Raw genomic sequence first — 12,746 nt, forward strand, 5'->3', positions numbered from 1 at the left:
CTCATAAATATTGCTTTGATTTTTGGTTCTTTTTTTCAAGCTGATGTATTTTTTTTTTTTAAAGCTACAAAAGACACAAAAGCAGCTTGCCAGAAAGAAGGCCAAATAAGGATGTGAAAATTTCACGTTATCTAATAGTGGCCTCTGTTAGATGTGAACTGGTTTACTGGGGATAGGTCAGTCATGGTAACTGTAGCCCTTGAGCTCAGCCCTGGATGACTGATTGGATGGACACCAAATCAGCTGGAGAAGGGTTGAGGAATGGCACTGACAAGGAAAAACTGTAATAAATAGTGATAAAAACCAACTGAACAAATTGGATTCCTAAGATGTCAATGCTAAGGCTGGCAAATAAATCAAGATGATAGCAGCAGTCACACTTTCTCTGTTTATTGGGTGCTACCAAATGGTACTAGAGGCCAAACTAGGGACACATACCCTTCACCATGGTTAAGCCTCTAAAATTAGCCCTATGGGATAGATCTAACTCTACACGCTGTGCATAGAATTCCAGTCCTGAGAAAGACTTGCCCCCTTTGAGTTGGGATAAACCTCTGCACTAACACCTGGATTCTATGAGCCTTAAGGCAAGTATTGTTTATATCCATCAATAACAACTGAGCATATTCAGGACTGAACCTTGTCACAAAGAATGTGATTGGCAGGCTGTGGGGATCTCTGTGAGACCAGAGGTATTAGGAGAAAAAGGAAGATTCTGTAACCAAAGTCTTTGATACCATTTGGAAAATATGGTCCTAACTTAAACGGAGAAGGCAATGGCACCCCACTCCAGTACTCTTGCCTGGAAAATCCCATGGACGGAGGAGCCTGGTGGGCTGCAGTCCATGGGGTCGCTAAGAGTCGTACATGACTGAGCGACTTCACTTTCACTTTTCACTTTCATGCATTGGAGAAGGAAATGGCAACCCACTCCAGTGTTCTTGCCTGGAGAATCTCAGGGATGGGGGAGCCTGGTGGGCTGCCGTCTATGGGGTCGCACAGAGTCGGACATGACTGAAGCGACTTAGCAGCAACTTAAAAGTGAGGTTGCTTTACTTTTATCATTGCTTTGCCAAGTCAGCTCCTTTGAGAAGAGAGTATTACATGTTATTCTTTTTATTGTATTCTTTTACATTATATTAGGCATTGTAAGTAATCCAAAGATGTTTTAAAGTATATGGAAGGATATGTGTAGGTTATATGCAAATCCCATGCCATTTTATATAAAGGACTTACTATCCTAATACCCCACAGATCTGAGGAATGATTATATAGATAATTGGTAACAACAGACACTTTCCAAGCCTCTTGTACTTGTAACTTGTCTATAGGTTATGAATGACCATATTAAGATAAACTGCTGCTGCTAAGTCACTTCAGTCGTGTCCGACTCTGTGTGACCCCACAGACGGCAGCCCACCAGGCTCCTCCATCCCTGGGATTCTCCAGGCAAGAACGCTGGAGTGGGTTTCCATTTCCTTCTCCAATGCATGAAAGTGAAAAGTGAAAGTGAAGTCGCTCAGTCGTGTCTGACTCTTCACTACCCCATGGACTGCAGCCTACTAGGTTCCTCCATCCATGGGAGTTTCCAGGCAAGAGCACTGGAGTGTGTTGCCATAAGATAAACTAGATCTTGATAATTCTGAGAGCAGCTTGACAACAGCTTGGCATTCATAAACTTCAAGGCACATATTATGTGATTAACAGGGTACTGGAACAACAGACTGGTTCCAAATAGGAAAAGGAGTATGTCAAGGATGAATATTGTCATCCTGCTTATTTAACTTATATGCAGAGTACATCATGAGAAATGCTGGGCTGGATGAAGCACAAGCTGGAATCAAGATTACCGGGAGAAATATTAATAACCTCAGATATGCAGATGACACCACCCTTATGGCAGAAAGTGAAGAAGAACTAAAGAACCTCTTGATGAAAGTGAAAGAGGAGAGTTGGCTTAAAGCTCAAAATTCAGAAAACTAAGATCATGGCATCTGGTCCCATTACTTCATGGGAAATAGATGGGGAAACAGTGGAAACAGTGTCAGACTTTATTTTATTGGGCTCCAAAATCACTGCAGATGGTGACTGCAGCCATGAAATTAAAAGAGGCTTACTCCTTGGAAGGCAAGTTATGACCAACCTAGATAGCATATTAAAAAGCAGAGACTTTGTCAGCAAAAGTCTGTCTAGTCAAGGCTATGGTTTTTCCAGTAGTCATGTGTGGATGTGAGAGTTGGACTATAAAGCTGAGTGCAGAAGAATTGATGCTTTTGAACTGTGGTGTTAGAGAAGACTCTTGAGAGTCCCTTGGACAGCAAGGAGATCCAACCAGTCTATCTGAAAGGAGATCAGTCCTGGCTGTTCATTGGAAGGACTGATGTTGAAGCTGAAACTCCCATACTTTGGCCACCTAATGCGAAGAGCTGACTCATTTGAAAAGACCCTGATGTTGGGAAAGATTGAGGGCAGGAGAAGAAGGGGATGACAGAGGATGAGATGGTTAGATGGCATCACGAACTCAATGGACATGAGTTTGGGTAAACTCCGGGAGTTGGTGATGGATAGGGAGGCCTGGCATGCTGAGGTTCATGGGGTCTCAAAGAGTCGGACATGACTGAGTGACTGAACCGAACTGAGCTTTATAATGTATAATGAAAGAAACTCTTGTCATTTTACTGAAGTTAGGTTTTGCTAGAAAATAATACAAGACCTAATAAAATGCAAACTTGTGTGACATGCATTGTATAGGTAATAAAGCTTGTGCAGAGAGAATGTGTATGGGCTGAAGTGAGGAAGCTTTTTGAGGAAGTTAGAGTCTGGATTGGGCCTTAAAGGATAAACAGAGACTATACAGGCAGAATGGGCTTCCCTGGTAGCTCAGATGATGAAGAATCTACCTGCAACATGGGAGACCTGGGTTTGATCCCTGGGTTGGGAAGATCCCCTGGAGGAAGGAATGGCTACCTACTCCAGTATTCTGCCCTGGAGAATTTCATGGACTGTATAGTCCACGGCTTCACAGAGTTGGACATGACTGAGAGACTTTCACTATGAAGGCAGAAGGGCTTCTCAGGTGGCACCAGTGGTAAAGAATCTGCCTGCCAGTGTAGGAGATGCGAGAGACATGGGTTCAATCCCTGGATTGGGAAGATCCCCTGGAGTAGGACATGGCAACGCCCTTCAGTATTCTTGCCTGGAAAATTCCATGGGCAGAGGAACCTGGCTACAGTCCATGGAGTTGCAAAGAGTCAGACATGACAGAGTGACTGAGCACACGATTTAACACAGATAGGCAGAAAGAAGAGGAAAGAACACCAAGAGTGAGACTATGGGATGCAGAAGTTTCCTCCTGCCTGGTGGGGCCAAGGTGATTTCCATTTTCAAATGTTGACTTGTTTGAAAGATAGTATGAGTTTAGGGAAGCCTGAGGCTTGGTTCTGCAATGGCAAATAGATGCCACACATATTTCTCAGCATGTTGTTTGGTATACCCACTGCCAATGTTTTAAAATGAGAGTTGAAATTTATTTGTTGACTTCTTTGGATATTTCCTCTAAGACCACAGCTGTAGAGATTTATGTGTGTGGGCAACATAAGCCAACTCCTCTCTCTTTGTAAAAGATCCATCCCCTTGCTCTTTTAGTTCTTTTCTTTCTCTACTCCTATTAAGGAAAATAATGAGAAATAAATCTAGCTTTAAATAAACACCTAGGTTGTGCTGCTGCTGCTGCTGCTAAATTGTTTCAGTCGTGCCTGACTCTGTGCAACCCCATAGACGGCAGCCCACCAGGCTCTTCTGTCTATGGGATTCTCCAGGCAAGAATACTGGAGTGGGTTGCCATTTCCTTCTCCAATGCATGCATGCATGCATGCTAAGTCGCTTCAGTCTTGTCCCACTCTGTGCGACCCTATGGACAGCAGCCCACCAGGCCCCTCTGTCCATGGGATTCTCTAGGCAAGAATACTGGAGTGGGTTGCCATTTCCTTCTCCATAGGTTGTGCTAAGTAATACATAATCTCTATCTTAATTCTCTGAAGCATCCTAAAGTTAAAATCTGCATTGTTGGTGGGCCAATGGGTTCCACTCTTCTACACATTTTTCATAAGCAGGACCATATGTCCAAAACAAACTGGCTTACAACATCTAGACCAAGATCTAGACCAACAGCTAGACCAAGATCTAGCTGATGTGTAGGAGTCCTGACCCAACTATCTAAATTTATGCAGGCTATTCCATCACAAAGTTAAAGCCTTGGATTTTTTTCCTTGTGGATTTCCTGAACTAGCCCTCTAGAAAACTGTTCTCTCTTCTCAAATTATTCAATATTAACAAAATATTTAAAGAATGTTTACAAAACACTTTTAGCTACTAATAGCTGTTGAGCTTTTGGAAGAATCTGACATGATACAAATCTGTATACTACGCTCTGCTGATAACCGGCTTCCAGAAGTAACTTGAATTATTAGATTCACTAAAATTTGGACCAAATTTTATTGAAAAAATTGATTTTATTTGGTTTTATTTATATTGTCATTTGTCTAGGAGAACATAAGGTAGAAAAATAACGGTAGAACAAGTTATAAATACTGTAGAACAATTTTCAGAGTTAGCCAGGGTTTAAACCAAAGCCAACTATTACTCCCTTGAAGTTCTTTAAAAGAAAATATGAAAAGACAAGATAATTTCAGTTTGTAAATTATGAGTGTCAAGCTACACTTAACCTTTGGCTGTTACAAGTTTCTGTCATCAGATACATAGCTTTTAAATCAAACTGTTGATGTTTTTAGTTGATCCAATAACCCCAATGAAACATTTCGTTCAATGTTGTCCTTTCTCTCTCAAACCGGGTCTTCTGAGGGCTGTATTTTGAGAGCAAATGCTGCACTTCACTCTTCTTTGAATCTCCTGTAACACCTGGCTCAGTGCCTGGCACCATGAAATAGTCAAGGAATTAAATGTGTTTTAAATACTGTTTCCTGCCACAAAATCCTCCTTACATTTCATCACATATCATGAATTTGAGTGGAATATAAGGGACTATATATGTGTAAGGAATCTAGGCACCTGAGAATACTGTTTCTAGGTAATACATGAGATCAGAATCTTAAAGGAAACTAATTTATATTAGAAAACTTTAATTACTTTCTCTTACTGCACATATGCCAATCATCTCTAAGCCAAATCAGCATAATAAACATGACTGAACAGATAAGTCATACATGGATTTATTGACATTGATTAAGGTCTAGATTCAAATTCTTGGTTAGGTTTTCACCTTCAGTAATGTGTATAATGGTTCTGGAAGACTTGTGTCTATTAGAGAGACATAAATGATTAGTGGTTTATCGGAAGGAAAGTTATGACCAACCTAGATAACATATTCAAAAGCAGAGACATTACTTTGCCAACAAAGGTCCATCTAGTCAAGGTCATGGTTTTTCCAGTGGTCATGTATGGATGTGAGAGTTGGACTGTGAAGAAAGCTGAGCACCAAAGAATTGATGCTTTTGAACTGTGGTATTGGAGAAGACTCTTGAGAGTCCCTTGGACTGCAAGGAGGTCCAACCAGTCCATCCTAAAGGAGATCAGTCCTGGGTGTTCATTGGAAGGACTGATGCTAAAGCTGAAGCTCCAGTACTTTGGCCACCTGATGCGAAGAGTTGACTCATTGGAAAAGTCCCTGATGCTGGGAGGGCTTGGGGGCAGGAGGAGAAGGGGCTGACAGAAGATGAGATGGCTGGATGGCATCATCGACTCTATGAACATGAGTTTGAGTGAACTCCGGAAGTTGGTGATGGACAGGGGGGCCTGGTGTGCTGCAATTCATGGGGTCACAAAGAGTCGGACACGACTGAGTGACTGAACTGAACTGAATTAATAGTTTGCTTAAACAAAGTTCTCTTAGTGTGTAAATGATCAAAAACTTTGAAGTTAAAGTCTTCAAAAAATAAAAATCGAAGAGCTGGTATTACCTTGATGTGATTGGCAAATACTTAGAATTCCCAGTGTCTCTTTTTTCAATGTCAAAATTAATTCCTAGTCATTAACTCACCAAATATTTATTGTGTACCTATTATTTACTTGGAATTGTTTTGGCCTCTTGCAACGAAATGTTGAAAAAATGTCTTAAGAAGATTTATTTTGATGGGCTGCAGATACACTATAGAAATTAAACAAATAATTTCAGATAGTGGTCTAAAAACAGGAAAACAGGATACTGTGATGGAGTGAACTGGTGTGTAGGGGACTCCTATAGCTGGTGTGGTTAAGGTAGGTCTTCTACTGGAAGAGGTAACATTTGAGACAAAATATTGGTGCTAGTGGTCATGTAATTCTTTTGAGAAAGAGCATTATGGGTAAGGAACAGCAAGTAAAAGACAGAGGTGAAATATTTTCCATGAGTTCAAGAAACAAAAACAAGGTTAATATGACTGGAGTGGGGTGAGATGGGGCAATGGGGTGAGGAGGCAGGGGACTGTGGGATATGAATGTGAAATACTAATCTCAGAGAATGGGAAATTACTAAGAGAATATGAGAGAATTGTGGGCTTCCCTGGTAGCTGAGCTGGTAAAGAATCTGCTTTCAATGCAGGAGACCCTGGTTAGGTTCCTGGGGTTGGAAAATCCTCTGGAAAAGGGATAGGTTACCCACTCCAGTACTCTTGGGCTTCTCTGGTGGCTCAAATGGTAAAGAATCCCCCTTCAATGTGAGAGAACTGGGTTTAGTCCCTGGATTGGGAAGACCTCCTGGAGGATGGCATGGCAACCTACTCCAATATTCTTGCCTGGAGAACCCCCATGTACAGAGGAGCCTGGAGGGGTACAGTCCATGGGGTTGCAAAGAGTCAGACATGACTGAGTGACTAAGCACAGCATATGAGGGGATTGCAGGTAGTACTGAGGACTCATTTAAAATTTGTAGTCGTCACAGACATAGAGAACAGACTTATGGTTGCCAAGTGGGAAGGAAGGGGATGCAATGGATTGGGAGTTTGGGAGTAGCAGATGCAAACTGTCATACACAGATTGGATAAACAACATTCCTATTTCTGGAACTCCATCTTTACCCTTAGAAGTTTCTGGGTTGATCAAAGAACTGAGTATTTCCTTTTAGCTCTGTCTGGTTATCCTCTTGGGTATCAGGCTCAACTTAATTCAGTTATTTAACCATATTTAATTTGCATCTACTAGATGTCAGACATGGTACTAGGTACCAAGGATAAAATAGAGAATGAGATACAGGTGCCATCTCCTTGCTGCTCCAAGGACTTTTTGTAGTCTATATATTTGGAAAATTTGAAAGTATATTTGGCAATAGGTAATTATGACAATATAGTAAGTACTATGATACTAAACTATAGTTACTTAGGAGGGGCATTTAACCCAGAATTAGGCTAAGGAAAGTCTTCATGGAAGGGATTAATACCTAAGCTGGAATCTGAAAGATGAATAGAGTGGTTGCAGGGTTTGGGGTCAGGGGTAAGGAGTAGGCAAGCATATTCCAGAATAAGGAAAATAAAGTATATCCTAACCCTTTGATTTACTTTCTTTGCTTCTTATCCTTAAAATGCTTTTAGACTTGTCCCTACATAATTAAACATATGCATTGTATTAATTCATTTGATGACTTAACAACTTAATTCTTCTGTTTATTAAATGTATATTCTATACATTCAGAAACTCTTGGGGATCTAGCCTTTCTCTTTCTTCAGAAAAATGTAAAATTGGGTGCTAACTTCCCAGGTGGCCCTCGTGGCAAAGAACTTGCCTTCCAGTGCAGAGACGTAAGAGACTGCCTTCCAGAGATGTAAGAGACTCAGGTTCGATCCCTGGGTTGTGAAGATCTGCTGAAGAAGAAAATGGCAACCCACTCCAGTATTCTTGCTTGGGAAATCTCATGGACAGGGGAGCCTGGCTGGCTACGATCCACAGGATGGCAAAGAGCTGGACATGACTGAAGTGACAGGCACGCACTAAATGATGAGGCAGAAAACTTTCTATTACAACATAAAAATATATGCACCTAAACAATAGGAGCACAAATAGGAAGCAGAAATAACTTACACATGAAAAGTGGATGTTTAACAAAGCAACACACTTACAAATTCACAGATAAATGCTTTTACTTCGAGTTTACGTGAGCTATAATTCCTTGAATTTCTAAAGAATGAAAACAAAATTCAGACTTGCAAAAATTCCCAGTTCCTACCCAAGGTGAAAACATCTAGCAAGAAAACAGGACCTTAATCACACATGCTTGGAAGCAGATTGTTTCTGTAGTCCAGATGAGAAGGCAGCCAGCTGACACTTTGATTTCAGCCTTCTGGAATCTTGAACAGAGAATTCAGCCAAAATGTGCCAGATCCCTGACCCATGTAAACTTTGAGATAATAAATTTGTGATAAGTTTGTGATGATTTGTTATGCAGTGATGGAAAGTTCATACCAAATGATTCCTCAGGGGTATTTTGAAGTACACATGAGATTATGAAATGGAAAAGACCTAACAGAAGCAGAAGAGATTAAGAAGAGGTGGCAAAAATACACAGAAGAACTGTACCAAAAAGGTCTTAATGGCCCTGGATAACCACAATGGTGTGGTCACTCACCTAGAGCCAAACATCCTGAAGTGTGAAGTCAAGTGGGCCTTAGGAAGCACTGGAGAGTGAAAAAGCTGGCTTAGAACTCAATATTAAAAAGACTAAGATGGTGGCATCTGGTCCCATCACTTCATGGCAAATAGAAGGGGAAAAGGTGGAAGCTGTGACAGATTTCCTCTTATTGGGCTCTAAAATCACTGGTGACTACAGCCATGAAATTAGAAGACGATTGCTTCTTGTCAGGCAAACTATAACAAACTTAGTGTGTTAAAAAAGCAAAGATATCACTTTGGCAACAAACGTTCATATAGTCAAGGTTGTGGTCTTTCCAGTAGTCGTGTACAGATGTGAGAGTTGGACCATAAAGAAGGCAGAGTGCCGAAGAATTGATGCTTTTGAACTGTGGTGCTGGAGAAGACTCTTGAGAGTCCCTTGAACAGCAAGAAGATCAAACCAGTCTATCCTAAAGGAAATCAACCCTGAATACTCATTGGAAGGACTGATGCTGAAGCTTTGGCCACCTGATGCAAATAGCTGACTCTGGAAAAGACCCTGATGGTGGAAAAGATTGAGGGCAGGAGCAAGAGAGGGCAACAGAGGATGAGATGGTTGGATGGCATCACCGACTCCATGGACATGAGTTTGAGATAGTGAAGGACAGGGAAGCCTGGTGTGCTGCAGTCCTTGGGGTTGCAAAGAGTCGGACACAATTAATGACTGAACAACAACAATGACATAATGTGTGTGAAATAGTTAGCATAGCACCTGGCACACAGTAAGTGCAGCAAATATTAGTAACTTAACACTATTAGTTTGATTTTAGGCAAGTGATTTAATCTAGCTAGATCTTGGTTTTTCTTATCCCTGATATGAGAGCGTTAAACTGAGCCAAATTTTACAGACTCTGAAATTTGATTAAATATGTTGAGGGATTTCTAAAAAGTCAAACCACTGTCAGGAAGTTGTATGAAAGAATGGTGTGATGCTTTAGAAACTGCTTATTTCAGCATCATTGGTTTCATAGACCCTACATATGCCTTTTGCTTTCCAATGTTTGGGACCACGATCACTAGGATGCACTTTGCAGGCGATTCAGGTTTGGGGTGTGTGTGTGTGTGTGTGTGTGTGTGTGTGTGTGTGTGTGTGTGCTTGGTTTTTTAAAATTTGTTTTATTGTTTTTGGAAAGAACAAAAGTTAGAATGCCTCATGGCTATGGAACACTGTGCTATACAGCTGTTTTTAAAAAGTGAATTCAAAAGGTTGAGCCAATTAACACTGAACAAAGAACATCCCAAACCAAACAAAAAAAGCTATGGTATGTTTTAAAACTCTTTGAAAACATCAATTTACCAACAGAAGCCACCTGGTTGCAGGCTGAAAGTAAGATGCATGATTTCAACTGTTGAAAGTAAAATTTAGAGACTGTATCAACTAGGTGCTAATATATCTTTATTAGGGCCCATAACTTCAAAATTAAGTTTTCAGAAAGTGCTCAGATTGGATCCCATTAACTGTTCTCCTCTTTCAGGATGAGATATTAGAAGTCAGTGAATTCCCACAGCTGTTTAAAAGCAGGGTCCCTGGATCTCATAGTTGTTAACAATGTGCAAAGATCAGCTATAAAACCTAATGTGTTGGACCAAGTCAGTATGACATCCCAGCCCTGATGAAACATTTTTTACCATATGCTCATTACAGAGCCTGCCTGCAGTGTGCATAAAGGAATAAGGATAAACCAACCTTCCAGCAACCTGTAGTGGAAAATTCTGCTCCTTTCTTGCTGGCAGCCTGGCAGAAATGGCTTTCTTAATTCCTTTGGTGGAGACTTTATTTAAGCTTCAATAACTGGAGAAAGAAACTAGGAAAACAAGCTTTGTTGAAGACATAGTGAGATTATTCAGTTTTTTTTATAGGTGTACACATTCCAAATTCAAGAGGACCACCAGCAGTTACCCCGCTTCCCACTTGCCTGTTATTAATTTAGCTTTGCTTTTATGGTTTATGGTTGTATATATGTATTTGTGGTCATATTTATCTTTGTCTTTGAAGGTTATAGCCTGTTAAGCATTTACCTATGCATTTCCATGGCAATCCACTGGCCACTAGTCCCTGAGAGAGAATTGTCAAAAGGGTTACTGGACTGATCTCCTTCTCATGTAAAGTTTGGCTTTTCAAACAGTAGCCCTTGAATACTGAAGGCCTGCCATGTTTATTGGCGAAGTATTTGCACCCCCTTTTTCCCATAATTCAGCCCCTCTATCGTAGAAGGCAATGGCACCCCACTCCAGTACTCTTGCCTGGAAAATCCCACAGACGGAGGAGCCTGGTAGGCTGCAGTCCATGGGGTCTCTAAGAGTCGGACACGACTGAGCGACTTCACTTTCCCTTTTCACTTTCATGCATTGGAGAAGGAAACGGCAACCCACTCCAGTGTTCTTGCCTGGAGAATCCCAGGGACATGGGAGCCTGGTGGGCTGCGGTCTATGGGGTCGCATAGAGTTGGACACGACTGAAGCGACTTAGCAGCAGCAGCAGCCCCTCTATAGCAACTGTGGAGCTACCCTTATGACTCAGGGGGTAAAGAACCTGCCTGCAATGCAGGAGCTACCGGAGATCGGGGTTCAATCTCTGGGTAGGGAAGATCCCCTGGAGAAGGGACTGCAACCCACTGCAACATTCTTGCCTGGAGAATCCCATGGACAGACGAGCCTGGTGGGCTATACAGTCCAGGGGGTTGCAAGGAGTTGGACACGACTGAAATGACTAACACATGCACATAGCAACTGTGATTTTCGATGGTAGACAAAAATTCACTGCTTTCATTTGCTACTATACATTGTTTGAAGTCTTTCCTAAATGATTTGGTGAAAGGTGGTAATTTTCTTCCCAGCGCTACCTTTACTCAACAAGCTGACTCTCCACTTACCACCTGGAACAATGAGTAACCTACTATTGCTCATAATATAAAACTATGAAATCTACATATGGAGACCACCCTGGGTTCTAAAATTAAGTGGTCTTTCTGGCAAGTGGTTGTCTGTTTAACAATGCTCCCTATAGTTTGTGCTTCTAACACACATAGAATGATCCTTCAGGGCTTTGTAACCAATAATTATGTTAGAGTCAATGTAGATGGCCCTGAACATCATCCAAATTATCCCAAGGATTTTCTGGGTAATTTTGTGTGGAGATAGGCTCCCATAATGGACCTCAGGAAATCTACAGCAAGTTTGATCATTGCTGTGAACCATTAACCATTAAATAGGGCCATTGCTTGGCATCAGGGTCTGAGAACTCAGCAGGGAAGCTTAAAGCCCCTGTGGGCTGGTTTTAAGAAAAGCATTGCTTATGGAGAGAGGTATATGCTGAGCTAGAGCTGGCTAGGCAATGCATTTTGTTTAACTTCTTTTCTCAAAAAAAAAAAAAAATGTTTTTTATAGCCTAGTGTACTGGGGAAAGGGCCTGCATTCATGTTAGGCAGGTGGTCTTTTAAGGTAGGTTCAAAACACATTACTCTGATGGGAAATAAACTACATGTTCAGAGCCCTTAGCTATTTCAGAAGGTGGTCTTTGAATATAGGTGGTCTCTAGTAATTTTTATTTTACACATTTAATGTATATATTTGGTCAGTTAGTGCACTTGTTTGTGTGTTCTGTGTCAGCTGACAAAATTCTACGGGACAGTATCAGAATTATCTTGCTTTTTTATAGACTGAGGACTGTCTATGGCTATTTAAGATGTGTTTTTAAGTATAAAATGTGCTGGTTATGTTAAGCTTGTAGGTGGTGTGAGAGAAAGGGGCTTACAGAGCAGATGACTGGTTTAAGAAAGTCAGGTTACCTGGCTAGAGCTTGGGGTAGGGAACTAAGATGGTTTATTCAGTGGGTTAGAGACACCCCCATATGAGAAGACGGGTACCAGATCCAAACTAGAGATAGATGTGAAAGGATAAGTCAAGTTTCCTTTAATCTGAGTATTATAGTGTGAACCAAATATTGAAGCAAAGTCTGACTTTACTGGGATCCAGTGTGGTCTAGATCCGTGGTATAAGATGAACTTGGCCTTCAACTGACTTAAAACAAGTGGCTACATCAAGAAGGGAGGAATATCGGAGTGGGGGTCTGTTCTCAGAATGTTTCTGCC

Source organism: Bubalus kerabau, chromosome 1, assembly GCF_029407905.1.
Source record: "Bubalus kerabau isolate K-KA32 ecotype Philippines breed swamp buffalo chromosome 1, PCC_UOA_SB_1v2, whole genome shotgun sequence".
Lineage (NCBI taxonomy): Eukaryota > Metazoa > Chordata > Mammalia > Artiodactyla > Bovidae > Bubalus > Bubalus kerabau.